Source organism: Bos taurus, chromosome 23 (genome assembly GCF_002263795.3).
Source record: "Bos taurus isolate L1 Dominette 01449 registration number 42190680 breed Hereford chromosome 23, ARS-UCD2.0, whole genome shotgun sequence".
NCBI lineage: Eukaryota > Metazoa > Chordata > Mammalia > Artiodactyla > Bovidae > Bos > Bos taurus.
The window spans coordinates 24,716,037-24,734,237 of NC_037350.1; the positions used below are offsets into that span (position 1 = coordinate 24,716,037).

General features: G+C 44.3%; 2 long non-coding RNA genes across 5 annotated transcripts in view; one reads left to right on the forward strand and one right to left on the reverse strand.

Moving 5' to 3' along the window:
• Positions 1 to 18,201, forward strand: part of LOC132343630 (uncharacterized) — a 45,091-nt gene that overhangs the window by 3,791 nt on the left and 23,099 nt on the right. For 2 of the 4 annotated variants that reach the window (XR_009492554.1, XR_009492557.1), the window contains one exon: positions 1,781 to 1,835. The exons of 1 other annotated variant lie outside the window; for it this stretch is intronic. This is a non-coding gene — a long non-coding RNA (uncharacterized lncRNA). Of the gene's footprint in view, positions 1 to 1,780; positions 1,836 to 16,823; positions 17,017 to 18,201 lie in introns of all 4 variants that reach the window. One more of the 4 variants, XR_009492555.1, reaches the window with a different exon arrangement.
• LOC112443867 (uncharacterized) lies at positions 12,779 to 18,150 on the reverse strand. Its single transcript, XR_003032283.2, has 3 exons — positions 17,575 to 18,150; positions 17,212 to 17,303; positions 12,779 to 13,185 (listed from the first exon to the last, which is right to left on the reverse strand). It is a non-coding gene; the product is annotated as an uncharacterized lncRNA (long non-coding RNA).

Here is an 18,201-nt window from a genome sequence, read left to right on the forward strand (position 1 = left end):
AATCCAGGAGCCAGAGAGCTTCAGTGATGCTAATTTGCCCATTAGATTTGACAGCGTAGTTGACCTGCCAACATTTGTGGTTCATTGTCATTTGCCAAGGTTAATTTCAGTAGCCAGGTTTCTTAGTCCCCGAAAAGTAATCATTCTTTTGGGGTTTTTTTTCAGCTTTGGGTTTTTTTTTCAGCTTTATTGAGGTAAAAGTGACAAATAAAGGGTCATCCCCATTCTTAATTGCACAGATTTCACAGAAGCCGTGTTTGAAGAATTTTACTTCGTTCCTTAAAGACTTCCAGAGACAAATTACAAAAAACTTGAGTGAATATAGTATATGAAATTTGCTATTAATAACCCTAATCTATGAAATTTGCTATTAATAACCCTACTCTGTAAATTGTATCTAGATTTATGTGCATTAAAAAAATAGTCCTTTATGCTTTTAACTGCCAATGCAATGACATGATGAAGAGATTTAGCTGTATCAATCAACCAATCAAATATTAGTTTAGCATCTATATATTTTTGTTCTTGACCAGAGACTTTAGGTCAGCACTGCCCAACAGAAATAGAATGGAACACACATATATAAAAATATTCTAGTACCTACATTTTAAAAAGTAAAAAGAAACATGTACGTGTATAACTGAATCACTTTGCTGTACACTTGAAACTAACACAACATTGTTAATCAGCTGTACTCCAACATAAAAGCTTTTTAAAAAGGAAAAAAAATTTTGAATACTAACAGAAAAAAGAAACAAGTGAGGTTAATTTGACAATATGTTATTTAACACAATATATCTAAAATAGCATTTTAACCTATATGTGTGCTCAGTTGCTTCAGTCATATCCAGTTCTTTGTGACCATGGACTGTAGCCCACCAGGCTCCTCTGTCCATGGGATTCTCAGGCAAGAATACTGGAGTAGGTTGCCATTCCCTTTTCCAGGGGATCTTCCCACCCCAGGGATTGAACCCATGTCTACTGCAGCTCCTGCACTGCAGGTGGATTCTTTACCGCTGAGACACCAGGGAACATGTAATCAATGTTTAAAAAATATTAATGAGGTATTTTGCATTTTATTTATAATAAGTTTTTAAAATCTGCTGTAATTTTTATACTTCCCCACAACCCAGTTCAGACTAACTACATCTCAAGTGCTCAATCACCCCATGTAGCTAGTGGCTACCATATTAGACAGTACAGGCTAAGCCTTAGCCTGTGCTGTCTAATGATCTCCTGAAATAGCCTATAGGCCTATTTGCTGTGCAGTGTGGGAGGCACAGGAGATGTAGGTTCAATCCCTGGGTCAGGACAATCCCTTGGAGAAGGAAATGGTAACCTACTCCAATATTCTTGCCTGGGAAATCCCATGGACAAAGGAGCCTGACAGTCTGTATAGTCCATGGGGTTGCAAAGAGTTGTACATGACTCTGCAACCAAGACTTAGCTTGAAATAAAAGCAACCATTCACTGAACATGTACTTTAAGCCAGACACTCTGCTAAGTATTGTGTAATCTCATTTAATCTTTTCAATGCCTTGTTACACGGTTTTTAAAAAATACTTATTTATTTGTCTGCATTGGGTCTTAGTTGCAAAACTTAGTTGCAGCATGCAGAATCTTTAGGTGCAGCATAGGAACTCTTAGTTTACTGCATGTGGGGTCTAGCTCCCTGATCAGGGGTGGAACCCAGGCCCCCTGCATTGGGAGTGAGAAGTCTTAGCCACGAGACCACCAGAGAAGTCCTGTGATATGGTTATTTTTAATCCTCATTTTACAGGTGAGAAGACTACAGCATAAAAGATCCCAGAATCCCAAACCAGTAAAGAACAGAGGTAGGATTTGGCCCCAGTCTATATGACTTTATCAAATAGCATTTAAGAACAAATGAGTATGTTAAGATCCAAATACAAAATCTAACTCATAAAATTCAATAGAATTTACTTAAATATTAAGCAAACAGGTATTTTATATTTTAAAATACTTGCATTAAAAACACAGTATATTGTATTTTTACATTAGTATATTATAGTTTTGCTTATCCATTTTACTGTCAAAGGTATAGAGGGACCTTTCTCTGGACATGATGGATAGTTTAATATGGAGTAGCATCATACAACCTTATAGGTCAATTATACTTCAATTTAAAAAAAGTTGGAGTAGCATCTGTATGTGTCTTGTAACATTTGCTTATTCATTCATTTAATCAATTGCATGTAAGCTATGTATGAGACAGTAAATTATATATAATTTATAATCAGTTTTTATTCTATCTTTCAAGTAAACCATACATCATTATTTTGAAGTTGCAAAATATTTAAAATACCTGTCTTTATTCAGCTTTGAGATGAATTCAGCTTTGAGATGCTGGTATTTATTCATACTGTAAATAATACTACTGGTATTTTATTATATGCAAGATATTTAGGGGGATACAAAGGTGAGATGAAACGTGTACTATCCAGTATCTAAAATAAGGCACAACATAAATAACCGTGAGAAAAGGCACATGTGTTCTAGCATGGTGTGGGGTGCCATATGCATTAAAAGAGGCAGATTTTTATGCATATGTTTTTGAGGCACCTAACAGTACAAGCTGCAGATCCAAATTTGCACAGGTATGATGAGGGGAAGCAAAAGAAAGAGGGTAGTATTTGATTTGAGGATCAAAAGGTGGGCAGTAGTTCCTCTAGGGAGGTGTGACAGCAGTGACATTCTAAGCAAAATGTAAAGGCAGCGTTGACTGGGAGAGGCTGAGGTGCATGGAATGAAGGGTCAGTGGGACAGGTGGGGGCAGGTTAGAACTGGAAGCAATCAGGTGCATCCAGCCTGGCTGTAGAGGACACTGACCAGCAGGGAAAGGAGACTGCTTCAGTTAGTAGGCAAGAGGGAGCCATAGATAGCTTTCGAGCAGAAGAGAGACAGTATTAAATTTGTGCATCAGGAAGACTAATGTAGACAGATCATGTGCGAAATGGATTATTTTAATCAGATAAAAAGAAAGGAGACCTGGAAAAGGTATTCAAAGAAGGGACAGAAAGAAGAGGATGAGAGTGAGATATTCCAGAGTAAAAAATGGACAGATCTAAAAGCTGTTTGGATGAAGTGAGAATGAGGGGGAGAGGGAGATAAAAATTACCTATATGTAGAATAAATACATTCTCACACACAGTGCCTCAGGGACTTACAAAAAGCATGTAGTTGGTAAATGATCTTTAGTTAGAATCAATAGTTATTTTGCAGCTAAGACACAGAAAAAGAAACTTAAGAGACAAGCAAGTCTCTTAAAACACCAATAGTTGGGAGAGGAATACAACTCTAGCATTAGTTTCACAACTTTATCTCAGACAGTATGGAAAAGGAAGGAAATTTATATTTTGTTGAATTTTAAAACAAGGTATATGTAAACTATACTTCCATAAAGTGAAGTATGTATAAATTATGCCTCAGACAAGTTTATTCTAAAAATGTAAGCAAAGAAAATAAATCAAAGAAGCACTATGTGTGTGGTCAGCTTGTCCACATAGTGGGGACTCCGTGGTCAGCTCGTCCATGATGGGGAGGAAGAGCCAGTGGTCTTTGAAGTAAGCTGAATATTTATTTTAGTTGGTACCATGCCATTTGTCTAAAAACCTACAGTTCTAGTCCATAGCATTTACAGTTTGATAGATCAGAGGCCAGGGTTTAGAAAGATTGAATCTCTTCCTATCCTCTATTCACTAAACATTTGACAACATAGGAGCAGATTTTGAAAGATATATTTGTGAAGCACCTTGGTATACAAGCTTTAAAAATGGTTGTACTGATCACTCATCTGTCCTTTACAGAGATATACTTAGATCACCTCCTCTATGCCCCACCCTCCAGCTCATACCCACAGTTCACTTCTAGGACCTTACTACATTCTTCTAGCTCAATTGTAGGAATCTTTAGATAAAAATTAATATAAGCCTCTGTTATTGTTCTTCCAGCCCTGCGCTATTCTTTTTTTTTTTTTTTTTAAGAGTGTAGAAAAACCTTTAACTCTTTAATTTTATATGTTAAGTGCTACAACGTTCAAAACAAAAATCTCTGAGAAGCAGAGAAGTTTAGTGTTCACCTCTTTCCCCAGCCTTTCACTGGATTCTTTGATGAGCCTCCAGAAATATCTCAGATCTGAAACCAAACCCAGATGGATATTTTTCCTGGCCTGCGTTCATCTGGTTAACCACCTGTTTCTCTCTGTGCTAATACAGGAAGGGGATATGAGAAAATGGAAGGTGTTGGCTCAGAGCCCTAGAGGTCTGGGGAAGGTGGCTTTTAAAATAATTATCCTTTATTCACGGCCATGTTCCAGTGCCGCCTTCATTAATGTAAATGCAAAGTGTGCCAACAATGTTTTTTAAAAATAAATGAATATCAGAATTGCAGAACTGGAAGTCACCTTAGAAGCCATTTAGTCTAAAGCCTCATTTTATAATCTAGACAACTGAAGTCCAATTTGATTCTGAAATCAATATATTTAAACCAGATTTTTTTTAAGGTAAAGAAATATTCAGGAGACAACAAGACCCTGAAGGAAGGGTAGGTTTGAGCAAATCAAACTTTTACAGTTGAAAAATAGTTATTGAAAGAATAAATTAAGACTAGTCAAAAGCAGAATAGAACCATTTGTAAACTAGAAGATGGAGCTGAGAAAATTGCCATAATGCAGCAGAGTGGGGAAAATGAAAACTAAAGAGAAATTAAAAGAATTAAATGATAGAATGAAAAGGTTCAAAATATATCCAGCGGGAATTTTAGATGGAGAAAAACAAAGGAAATAATAGCTGAAAATTTTCCAACATTGATCAAAGACAAGTATCCTAGAATCCTCAGACTAAAGAATCACAATGACTCCTAGGCAAGGAATATTAAACCTTCACTTAGACCCACTGTAATGAAGCCCAGAAATATGGGGAAACTATTAAAAGCAATCCCCAAAAAAAGAGGAACATCCTGAATGGTAACAGATTTCTCAATGTAATATCAAAGGCCAGAAGCGATGGAATAATAGTTTAAAGGTCAAAAAAACCCACAAAAAACCTAACAACCTATAATTCTATACCTCGTTAAACTATTGTTAAAGATGTAAAATATTTTCAGAGTAACACTCTGGACCTTTGTTGAATGGACTCTGTATTTGTCTCTATGCTATGCTATGCTATGCTAAGTCGCTTCAGTCGTGTCCGACTCTGTGCGACCCCATAGACGGCAGCCCACCAGGCTCCGTCGTCCCTGGGATTCTCCAGGCAAGAATACTGGTGTGGGTTGCCATTTCCCTCTCCAGTGCATGAAAAGAGAAAAGTGAAAGTGAAGTCACTCAGTCGTGTCCGACTCTTAGCGACCCCATGGACTGCAGCCTACCAGGCTCCTCTGTCCATGGGATTTTCCAGGCAAGAGTACTGGAGTGGGGTGCCATTGCCTTCTGCCATAACAAAATACCATAGGCTGGATGACTTAAACAACAGGTCTGGAGTCTGGAAGTCCCAGATCAAGATCTGGAAGGGTTTGGTTTCTGATGAGAGCTCTTTTCCTGGCTTGCACATGTCCACCTTCCTATGGAGTCCTCACATAGCCCTTCCTTTGAGCATGTGCAGAGAACGAAAAAGCTCTCTTACACTTGTAGTAAGGTAACCAGTCCTAGTGGATTAGGGCCTCACCCTTATGATCTCATCTAACCATAATTATCTCCTAAGGACACTTCTCCAAATACAGTCCAGTTGTGGGTTAGGGCCTCAGTTCAGTTCAATTCAGTCACTGAGTCGTGTCCAACTGTTTGCAACCCCATGAACCGCAGCACGCCAGGCATCCCTGTCCATCATCAACTCCCGGAGTACACCCAAACCCATGTCCATTGAGTCGGTGATGCCATTGTCCCCTTCTCCTCCTGCCCTCAATCTTTCCCAGCATCAAGGTCTTTTCAAATGAGTCAGCTCTTCACATCAGGTGGCCAAAGTATTGGAGTTTCAGCTTCAGCATCAGTCCTTCCGATGAACACCCAGGACTGATCTCCTTTAGGATGGACTCCTTGCAGTCCAAGGGACTCTCATGAGTCTTCTCCAACACCACAGTTCAAAAGCATCAATTCTTCAGCGCTCAGCTTTCTTTAAGTCCAACTCTCAATCCATACATGACCACTGGAAAAACCATAGCCTTGACTAGACGGACCTTTGTTGACAAAGTAATGTCTCTGCTTTTTAATATGCTGTCTAGGTTGGTCATAACTTTCCTTCCAAGGAGCAAGCATCTTTTAATTTCATGGCTGCAATCACCATCTGCAGTGATTTTGGAGCCCAGAAAAGTAAAGTCAGCCACTACTTCCCCATCTGTTTGCCATGAAGTGATGGGACCAGATGCCATGATCTTAGAATGTTGAGCTTAAGCCAACTTTTTCACTCTCCTTTTTCACTTTCATTAAGAGGCTCTTTAGTTCTTCTTCACTTTCTGCCATAAGGGTGGTGTCATCTGCATATCTGAGGTTATTGATTTTTGTCCCTGCAACCTTGATTCCAGCTTGCGCTTCTTCTAGCCCAGCGTTTCTCATGATGTACTCTGCATATAAGTTAAATACGCAGGGTGACAACGGACAACCAGTCTGTTGTTCCATGTCCAGTTCTAACTGTTGCTTCCTGACCTGCATACAGGTTTCTCAAGAGGTAGGTCAGGTGGTCTGGTATTCCCATCTCTTTCAGAATTTTTCACAGTTTATTGTGATCCACACAGTCAAAGGCTTTGGCATAGTCAATAAAGCAAATAGATGTTTTTCTGGAACTCTTGTTTTTTCGTTGATCCAGCGGATGTTGGCAATTTGTTCTCTGGTTCCTCTGCCTTTTCTAAAACCAGCTTGAACATCTGGAAGTTCACAGTTCATGTATTGATGAAGCCTGGCTTGGACAATTTATGAATTTTGGAAGGACACAGTTCTGCCCACAGCCAGCTCCCAAAGGATACATTTCAGAAAGAAAGAAATCGATTATGAAAGTAAGGAATGGAGTGCAAAAACATTGGTGAGCAAATAAACTGGTAAACATAAAAGTAAATCTAAAGAAGTATTGACTCTAAAAAGCAATACTGATAATAACGACTAATTTGGAGGAAGGTAAAAACTAGATGGAAATAACTAGCGTTGTCCAATAGTACCTTCCACAATGATAGTATTCTGTATCTCCTCAGTTCAGTATAGTAGCTGTTAGCCACTTGTGGCTACTGAGTGCTTAAAATGTGGCTGTGCAACCAAGGAAATGAATTTATTTAACATTAATTAGTGTAAACCTGAGTAGCCACATGTGACTTGTGGTTACTGTCTTAAATAGCACAACTTCAAGTAATAGTAACATGGCAAAATAAATGTTTTAAAGTCTTTATTCATTTGGAAGGAGAATGACGTTTTGAAGGCAGTTACGTTAAAAGTTTATGTTAAAACTTTTTAGGGCTTCCCTGGTGGCTGAGCTGGTAAAGAATCTGCCTGCATTGTGGGAGACCTGGGATCAATCCCTGGGTTTGGAAGATCCCCTGGAGAAGGGAACGGCTACCCTTTCCAGTGTTCTGGCCTGGAGAATTCCATGGACTGTATAGTCCCTGGGGTCACAAAGAATTGGCCATGACTGAACAACTTGCACATACACACATGTTAAAAATTTAAGGACAGGGGCGTCCCTGGTAGTCCAGTGGCTAGGACTCCATGCTTCCAGGTTCGGTACCTGATGGGGAAACTAGATCCCACATGCTGTGACTAAGAAGTTCATGTGCTGCAGCTAAGACCCAGTGCAGCTGTATAAATAAATACATCTTTTTTTAATTTAAGGATAAAGACTAAAAAAAATTTATCACTGCCAAAGCAATAAAGGGAAAAGAGAAACAAAACACTCTTGATGCATAGAAGACAGTAAAAGAGGTGGGGGAAAAATCAAAGAAAAGCTGAGTAAATAGCATAAAAACTATTATAAAATAAATAAGGAGTGAATTGGTTATTATACTGGAATGTAGAAGTTTAATCAGGAGACTGCCACGTGAAAAAATCAGGTAGCCAAAGATATGTACAGTCCCTTTTATATGAATGCTCTCCTGGCCTCTCATTGAAGCCCTCCAAGCCTTTCTCACTTGCTTCACTACCTTCATGGGTCCTCTTTGAGACATTTAGAATTTTAAACCTTGAAGTCTTTTCTCTGTCCAACTCTAAGCTAGGACACTCAAACCAGCTTGCGGAGGTCCCTCAGGGTGCTTTGTCAGGAAGACAAGGGAGACAGACTGGAGGCAGTGTCTGGAAATTTGAAGTTTCTGGGGGGCCCCAGAAGCAGCACAGAATCTTAATCTGCCTTGTCTTACCTTGTGGGAGCTGCAGCAGGGAGCCATGGTCAGGAGGGTAGTGGAGAGGGACATGACAGTTACTGACACCTAGTGTTCATGCCCTTCCTACCCTGTGTCCCCAGCCGAAGTGTGGAGCCCCCATCAGCCTTCTCACACCCAGCCTTGGCCTTCCAAAGCCAGCCCTGGTCTTTGTTAACAGTCTTCTCTTTTCAAGAGGAGTCAGCTGGTGCTTACAGCTGTGGGTGGTATCTTAACAGAGACAGCAGTCTGGCCCAGCAAGATATTTCTGTCAGCCGTGCTGTGTGAACCGATCCGTTCTGTTTGGTTTCCATTGCAGGGATTTTCCAACAAAGATGTTTGGTACATGGTATGATGGAGGGTGACTGGCCCTGCCTTGAGCTGGCTTCCTCACTGGCCAGCCAGCCTGAAAGATCTGCTGGCCTTTAGCAATAAGCAGTGCAGGGGCCCTGTTGAAGTGGAGGCAAGTAAGCAGGGGGCCGAGTGAAGCCCCCTGCACAAAACAGTGAAGCAGACACACAAGGGCAGAGCAGTGGCTCATTTGGAGGAAGCCTGCTGTTTGCTTCAAGAGGGGACAAGACAATAGGTCCATATTTACCTCTCCCTGTTGACAGATTGGGGTGGCTGTGGTGGTCAGGGAACTCCTTGTTGGGTCCTGGGCAGGTCTAGGTCAGCCTGGATGGATGAAAGCCGGGAGACCAGCTCTCTGTTTCTGTCCCTCCCTGCACAGGCTCCAGCTGGAATGAAGCAGGGGTCCAGCCTAAGGGCCTCAGACATTAGGAAGCTCTACTATCTTGGACCCTCCACAGCGTCATCTGTTGTACCAGGCACATCCCTAATTATCTTCAGCTGCTAAAGGAACCCCAAAGGCAGCAGCCACAAAAATTCTGCAGCAGTGGGGCTTTGGGAGTCCTTTTCTCAATAACATCGTCCTTCACCTACTGCCATTCCAGCCTCTCTCTGAAATACAGGTAGTAACAGAGTGCAGGGCCTTTTGTGTTAAGCTGGCCTAGGTTAAGCTAGATTTAGCTCCACCCTGACCCTCCCATAAGCCCCAGCGCCTTCCAAGGTGTCTACAGTGCCCCCTACAGCACAAGTGAGCAAGTGCACCAGCTCCAGCCCAGAGCCACAGTGTCAGGTGCCACCTGACTGTTGCTGCCATGATTGCCTCTGATACAGTAGAGAACAGGCGCCTGGTCAGCAGAGTGGCCTGGGAATCAGCTGCTGGGCCACCGAGACCAGTACAGTTCCCACATGGCAGTCCTGGTCCAAGACACCTATACCAGTCTCTAGGAGGCAGAGCCATTCTCTAGGACAGTATGGGCTGAGGGTGAGAACTAACTGCCTGACCTGACATTGGAACATTCTTGTGTGGTATTATGCTAGGTGTTATGTGTACAAATGGTTTTAGTCTTTGTAAGCATACATACTGCCCATTTTGGGCCTTAGGGTCTCAAAGCATCCTTGGTGTCTTATTTAGGGTCATATAGTAGAGAGTAGACCCACTCCAGTGTTCTCGCCTGGAGAATCCCAGGGACAGGGGAGCCTGGTGGGCTGCCGTCTATGGGGTCGCACCGAGTCGGACACGACTGAAGTGACTTAGCAGCAGTAGAGAGTAGGGGGCTTCCCAGGTGGTACAGTGGTAAAAAAAATAATCCACCTTCCAATGCAGGAGACATGGGTTCAATCCCTATATTGGGAATATCCCCTGGAGAAGGAAATGGAAACCCACTCCAGTATTCTTGCCTGCGAAATCCCATGAATAGAGGAACCTGGTGGACTACAGTCCATGGGTCTCAAAGAATCAGACACGACTGAGCACGCACTCATACAGTAGGGAGAAAATACACAGATAACTCATAATGATCACCTCCAACTCTCATCCTCAGGGGGAGGTGTGTTAATAGATATTTTCAAACTCTCTGAAGGGAAGACGGTTACCTGTGATGCTTTCACCAAATGATGCTGAATCTGTGGGAAAGACTTCTCTCTCTCTGTGCATTTGACTTTCTCAACCTCTGTTCTATTGTTCAACTTCCCCCCCTTAGCCCGGCCTCACTGAGGCCATGATCAGACCTCCTTCTGTGGTTCCAGAAGGTTGAGAATGGCAGGAACAGGAGAAGCAGGGCCCCTTCCTCTCCCCTTCCACTGCCACCCAGCTCCACCCAGGAATTAGGACTGACTCTGATCAGCAGCCAAACTTGACCGATACCCCAGAGAATGCTGCTGGGTCTACAGTGCGTGAGCACAGTGACATTTTCACACGAGAAGCTGAGTGATCCTAAAACACCCTGGTCTCAGTCAGGCTTGCTCATGTTACAGAGAGACAAGTTGAGACCTGAAGAAATTCCAGGACCTTGGGGTCCTAGGAGATGGGCTTCCCCAGTTCAGAACTTGTCCAAGTTTAGGATCCACCCAAAGCTTACCTTAACATACCCCCTCAGCTCTCTCCCCAGAAGTTTTCTCTTGGCAGAGTGCAGGCGCAAGTGAAACATGAGCCTGGACTATGCTTTAACCCTCCTGATCCAAGGACTGAGTGCCACTCCTCCATAGTCACTGATTCCAGCTGCTTAGGGTCCTTGGGGCCCCAGGACCAGCCTTCCTCCTGCCTCAAGGCTGAAACAGCTCAGGACAAGGCTCGTTCTTCTTTCTCACCTCCAAAATGAAGACGCTCAGTTGTGTCCGACTCTTAGTGACCCCGTGGACTGCGGCCTACCAGGCTCCTCCGTCCATGGGATTTTCCAGGCAAGAGTACTGGAGTGGGTTGCCATTGCCTTCTCAGTCTCACCTCCAAATTAGCAAATAAACTCCTGTCCCATTGCAACTGTGTCCCCTGAGCAAAATAAAGTCTTCCTCCTGTGCTTTGTTTTCATCATTAACATTAAAAACCACCTATTACCCCACCACCACCCCCCCCCCCACCCATAAACCTTAAAGGAGGGAAAAAGAGTAACAGAAACTTTTATTAAATTACACTTTTTAAACTAGTAGAGCTTTCTCATTGTGGTGTAGTTTTCACCCTGAAGTTGTCCGCACAGCCCCCACCCGCCTCCACATACAACACGTTCACCAGTGAGTTTTTTCACGTCTAGGACACTGAGGGAAGGAGAGAAAACTGAAAAAGGGGCAGGACACAAGGTAAACACAGCTAAATCAGATTGCAGCTAGGTCTAGGGGTTATCTGGCTCCGCTTCGAAAGATGGGGAAACCAAGGCTCCTGTCCAGCTCTGCATGACTCCAGCCCACCGTTTGCCTCTGACAGTTGTAGCCTCAGTTAGGTGGGTGAGGGTAGGCTGGAAGGAGGACTGAGAGAGACCAAGGAAATGTTCTCGCCTTCTGAAAACTGTAAGGGTCAAGGCAGAAACTACCTCTTTCAGGAATCCCTCTGGTTAACTCAACCTGGAGAACGAACAGTCCCATCATCCAATGAGCTACTGGGCTGCAGTCCTACAATGGCCAGTCACAACTGGAAAAAGGCGGGTGCTTAACAAGGAAGAAGTTCTTGTGTAGTCCAATTGATTAGCATATTCTAATTAACTACCACACACACACAACTGTACAGTTCACTCTCCACCCTTCCCGTATAACTCCTGCTCACCTCCTAGCTGGTCCTCCTGTCCCCAGTTCCCTCTCCTCCCCAATCCAGTTCATCCCTCTTTACTCCCAAAGGGTTATCTTTTTTTAAAGGCCAAAGTGATCATGTCACCTCTCTGGGTAATTTCCATCAGTGCTTCTCTTTGGCTCTTAGGAAAATGTTCAAGCTCCTTGGATCCTCTGCAGCCCCACATTTCCCCCTCTCACCCCACCCTGCAGAACTAACTGCAGTTCTCCCAAAGGACCACACTGTGTCACCCCTGTGCCTTCTGCAAGTCCCACTTATGTTACGTTGCTAAGTTGTGGCAATTTGTTACAATATATGTGCTTTGCATGTTTGCATGCTAAGTCACTTCAGTCGTGTTTGCCTTTTTTCAACCCTGTGGACCGTAGCCTGCTAAGCTCCTCTGTCCATAGGTTTCTCCACGCAAGGACACTGGAATGGGTTGCCATGCCCTCTAGGGGATCTTCCTGACCCAGGGATCAAACCCATGTCTCATGTCTTCTGCATTGGCAGATGTGTTCTTTACCAATAGTGCCACCTGGCACTGATACAGAGACAGTAGGAAACTAATAGAGAGTATTATTTGAACAGAGTTGGTGAAGAGAAGGGCACATTTGTGTGTGTGCTGGTGTAAAGGGAGGTAGATAAATGTTCATGCCTTTATGAGTGGTCAAAGTGAGACTCAAGAAATTTAAAGTAGAACCAACAGATGTGTATGTCAGCCACTATCAACTGCTTGGGCTATAAAGCAGCCACGCACCTATAACCAATTGTTTATAGGCTCCTCTGACAATGAAGACAATTTGTTCCCCTACGGCTGGGGATGACCTGCGTGCATGCCCTCTCTTGGCACTTTATAAGAAGATACAACACCTTGGAGCCTTATTAATACAAACATCAGCAACAGTACTTTATTCTCAGGAATGGAAAAAAGGAGGGTTAATGTGGAAAGAAGGAAAAGGACCTGAAGGGGAAAGTCAAATGAAAAAGCAGGATGGATAGGTATCACCTCGGGTTGGCCCGGCCTGAAATGCCAGGTACCGGCTGTTGGCTTGATGCACTTGGAACCTCAGCAGCTTTTGTGCCTCATCCTTTGCGATTCTGCTGTGTGCCATAGTGAGGGTGGAGGCTGTGGTCCAACTCTGGGCATTAGACCTCTCCTCAAACAACCCTGAATATTCATTGGAAGGACTGATGCTGAAGCTCCAATACTTTGGCCACCTTTGGAAAAGACCCTGATGCTGGAAAAGAGAAGGCAGGATGAGAAGAGGACAACAGAGGATGAGATGGTTGGATGGCATCACCAGTTCAATGGACATGACTTTGAGCAAGCTCTGGAAGATGGTGAAGGACAGGAAAGCCTGGTATGCTGCAGTCCATGGGGTCACAAAGAGTTGAACACAGCTGAGCGACTGAACAACAACAATGCAGATTATGGAGCCAGCAACAGCCAGTGACCACCTCACCGATACACTCCGCTTCCCAGTGGCTACGCTGCTGCTAGCCTGTTAGCTGCCTGAAGGCCTGCTCCACAGTGCCCCAGACAGCCCAGATCACCTGTTGAAACGCAGCTCCTCAGGGGTGACAGGTTGGTGGTACTGAGCTGTACACCACTGAAACAGAGGGTATATTCCATCACCCACTGGGACAAGCCCTGTGACACTCCTCTATTTCTTTCTGGACAGCGGGTAAGAGAGTGCCTGCATCTCCCCTATGGCAAAGCTGACTTGCTTCCAACACATGTGAATTATGGCTGGATCCAGGGCAACTGACAAACACTTGGCTGAAATAAAGGTCGAGACCAGCAGGACATGAAAGGCACTGACAGCTGTTAAGATAGTTTTCTACGTATGCCTCCAGTAGTCCTAACTCACACTGGGATCTTTCCACGACCTCCTGTAGGTCAGGCTGCCTTTTCTGGAGGTCCTGAAAGATAGCACAGATGGCATCTCCAATGTCTCGAAAGGCATGCCCAGCTCTAGATCAACACTCAAGGTCAGAGGCACCAGGGAGGCCAGCCAATATGGTCTAACAGCTGCTTTCTGAGGCACAGAGAGAAGCAGTTTCAAGTGGGTGGCCTCCCTTTGAAGATGCAGACCAGCTTTTTGCAGATATAATAAAATGTCTCCTGAGACATCCGGAAGGCTTGCCTCCATCTGTGGGGGCTTAGTCTACACACTCAGAGGATCTGCCAAATACGAAGCAGCGTGGGGAGCACCCTGGTCCTGGGGGCTCGTCTTCCAAGGTCGGGGGGACAAAGTGTCTCTATAAGCATAGTGTGAATGACCACAGATGGAGGATGGCTTGGTTCAATTGGACCTGCATGGCCTGGGCCAGGGCAGCCACTGCTCAGCCTCCCCACTCCCAGCCACAGCATAGCAGCCATGCAGCGCTTCCCCAGCTGGATCCACAGAGCATGCCTGGCGGCTTGTGGGCACCACTGAGCTGAGCTGGCCAGAGTGATGTGTGGGTGTGTATGCTTTTCCTCATGATGGTCAGTGAAATGTTTCTCCCCCAGGTAGGTGTGGGCACCCACCAGGAAGCTCAAGGTTGAGTTAGCTGATGAATATCAGCCCTGCCATTATGAACCAGTTAAGGGTGTGAATGTCATTATATCTGTGTAAACCACACATCGGCATCCTCTGCCCATTTTCTTACAGACTCAGCAGTACAGTAGCCAGGACAAAATGGTGGTGATTTAGTCACGAAGTCCTGTCTGACTCTTGCGATAGAATGGCCCAGCACAAATAAGACTAGGTTCTTAGTGGAGATTTGAGATTGTCTTCTTTTCTTCACAGATGACTTCTGCTAAAGGACTTTTAATTTCTCCAGGCCTTCTGACTCTCTTCTCCAAGCTAACATATTAGTGAAATTCAGTGGAAAGTCCCCTCCCATGCGCTAAAATCAAAGAGTGCCTTGAAAAACCAAACTACTTCACAGATTTTACTTGTCCTGATCATGCAGTTCCCCCACAAAGAAACACATGAAGAGATAGTATTTTGGGGGGACAAAAAAGACAAGATCATTTTCAATCTCAGATTTCTGGCTTTTAGTTAAAATCTTAACTCTGGATTTTGACTTTATTATTATGAAGGAGGATCTGCTTCACAGGAGATCCTGTGAAGTTATTAAGTTAAGTTATTCCTTAACATTTTCAGGATGAAAACCACAAGGAAGAATATACTTTAACATGAGAGTTCTGGCATTGCCAACTCATGTGGAAAACCCTATGAACTGCCTAGAGCTTGAACTAAGAAGCTGCAGAGGACTTCTGCTCATGCCACTGCAGTGCCTTTCCTGATGCTTTTCCTCCTAATGAAAATCCACTTCAATAATATTATGTGTCCTTTAGGTTACTCCTCCTCTAAGAGCTAGCGTTCATCCTAGACAGAATTAGAAGTCAGAGATAATGCATTTGTATCCTAGCTCTATTGGCTGTGTGACCTTAGAAAAGTTACCACCCCTCTGTTTTTCAAGTGTTTCTTGTAGAACAAATAGGTTAACTCACCTAACCCTAAAGTCCCTTGATGCACTAACATCCTTATGCGTGTGTGCTCAGTCACTTCAGTTGTGTCCAACTTTTTGCAACCCTATGGACTATAGCCCATCAGGCTCCTCTGTCCATGGAATTCTCCAGGTAAAAATACTGGAGTGGGTTGCCATTTCCTACTCCAGGGAATCTTCTAGACCCAGGGATAGAAATGGCATCTTCTGCATTGCAGGGGGATTCTTTACCCACTGAGCCACCTGGGAAGCCCACTAACATCCTCAGGTTATTTTAAAAGACCAGATCCCACAGAATGTCAGCTGAGAAGATGGCTGAAACGCTCTATCTCAGGGTTTGTCTCCAAGGTAGTTTAATAAATATAATGGGGTAAACATGAAGTCAACAGTTCATTCCACAAATACTTATTGAGCCTTACTATGTTCTAGGGATTGTAATAGGCACAGAGCATAAAGTGAAATAACCACCATAGATACAGAAACCAACCAAATTTCATGTTGGTTATTGGACCAGCATCTTGGAGTAGGAATATACAGTGGTCATCCTCTTCTAAAGTTGTTTATAACTGGAAGGTCTGCTTGTTATTGATGGCTGATTTTTGACTTGGACAGGACTGAATATTCTGACACTTAAGCCTTTAAAGATTAAGCTTATTCCTTTTATGAAGTAATTAAACGTATTTCCTAAAACCCTATCTGGGGTAGAGTTTATTAGTCACTGTCACAATCTTGGGGCTGACTGCAGTTTCATTGCAATAGCATATTCCCCGCCCACCTGTCTGGGAAATTATCTCACTAAACTTTTATCATCTTTCACTTGGAAATAGCAATGTAGCCAACCCCCACTGAACTAGAGGAAATGTAAGTTTCTCTTCTGCTTTCTTGACCTTATGATTTCCTTTGATGTAAGACCTATTCGTGACCTGTCTTCAGCAATAACTCCTCCTAAGATCTTCACAAGTCTGGGCTTCCTCCTTAGTTACTACTAACTCATTACCATCTTAGGGCTTCTCACAAATCATTTAAAGTTCCTCCGAGCAGTCCTAAACTGATCTCACTGGGCCGAATGCAGAGAGATGGACGGAGATGAAGAGGAGTTTCCTGCTGATTTTTCTCCCATCCCATCGCTACATAAGAAACAACTGCTTCTGCTGCTAATAAGCCGCTTTCTATTAATTCGTTGGTGAAAAGGGAAGAAAATTAAGGTTTCTACCTGGCCCCGCCCCACAGCTGGGGAAAAAAAAATGCATGAGGAAGGTTTAAGAACTTTATGTTCCCATTCAGGTTCAAAGCTTCTCTCACAGAAGCTGGCCCCCAGGTCCCCTTTACTAATTGCTCAAATCGCTCCGTTCTTACAAGTTTCTCTCCCTCCAAGCTGCCCCCCAACCCGCGCCACCCGCAGTCTCTGAAGGAAAAGGTGTTCTGTTAAACATGAAAACCTGCGCTAGGTCTTTGAAGTGCAGAAGCCACCGACGAAGACCGAAAGCCTCGCTTTCCCGCCTTCCTGGTTCACGTCGAGAGGGGCTTCTGTTCCCCGAACTTGAACTTCAGGCTCCAAGCAGAGGCAGGTGAGAACCGCCGTCCCCGCCCCGCCCATAGCCCCCTCTTCCCCAGAGCATTGGAAGCCCGTGCTCCACGAACTGTGCACTCGCAGCCCGCACCCACCTTGCAGTCCCGACCGCCCACCGCCTCGCCCCCTCTCTCGCCCCGCCCTCGTCTCCGCCCCGCCCCTCGCTTCTCCTGCCCCCAACGTTGTCTCCTACCTCCTCTTAGACTCGCTGCTCTCCCTCTTTACGTTCTTCCTTTCCTCCTCCTAGCTTCCTCCAGACAGAACTTAGTCACTTTTTTAAAGTACCTTTTTAAAAAAAAAATCCAGTTTATGGGAAAGTTTCAAAAAGGGTCAGAGGAATCCCCTTCCGCCATTTATCTGAAGTCGCCCGTCGTCTTCTTTTGCCGCATTTACCCTGCGTCAGTAGGAGGGGTCCTCTCTCCCTCCCCAGCCACCCGGGGGTCTCTCTGCCACCCACTGAGGGCCTGCAGTTCCAGGGACGGGAAGCCGACTGTGATGTTAAAGAGTTAAAGAACTGCAAAACCTTCCTCATGAAGGAACGGGTGACCTTGAGTACCTTCTCAGACCTCGGGGCGGAGTGGGGAGAAGGAATCCCTGGGCCGCTGATCTGGCTGCTATTCACTCTTGAAGTGAGGGAGTTTATTGGGCTTATTCCAGTCAGATTCTTGGCTGAAAGCAAAGGAAAGTAGGTCCTCAGAGACAGACCCAGGGCGAGGGTGTCCCCGTCCAGGGCCGTCTGAGTTGGATTCTGCAGTTTGGGAACTTGGCGCTCACCAAGGGAAAGCTAGAATGAAAAAGAGAAAAGGGAAAGAAGAAAGAAAAAAGTACTCCAGTGAAAGAACAAACAGAGCCCCAAACAAAACAAAACCTACATGTTCTGGCTTCCCACTTCCTCTGTTTGCAGTAAAGGTTTTCCTGAGCAACTACAAAACAAAATACAGAAGTGATAATTCTTGGTGCAAGACGTTGGCTGCTAAGGAACCTAGAGAAATTTACACTTAAGTTCCACCCTTGACAGTGAAATTGCTCAGGCTTTGTCAGCGTGCTTCTAGTTCTGTTGCAGCTACAACCAGATGTGTAGCTTCCAGAGTACAGTGTAGGCGACTGGGGGGCTGTTTGCATCTGAAACACTGAGCATTCTGAGGCCAGGCTCTTGGTCTAGTGGGCTCAACCTGAAACTGCA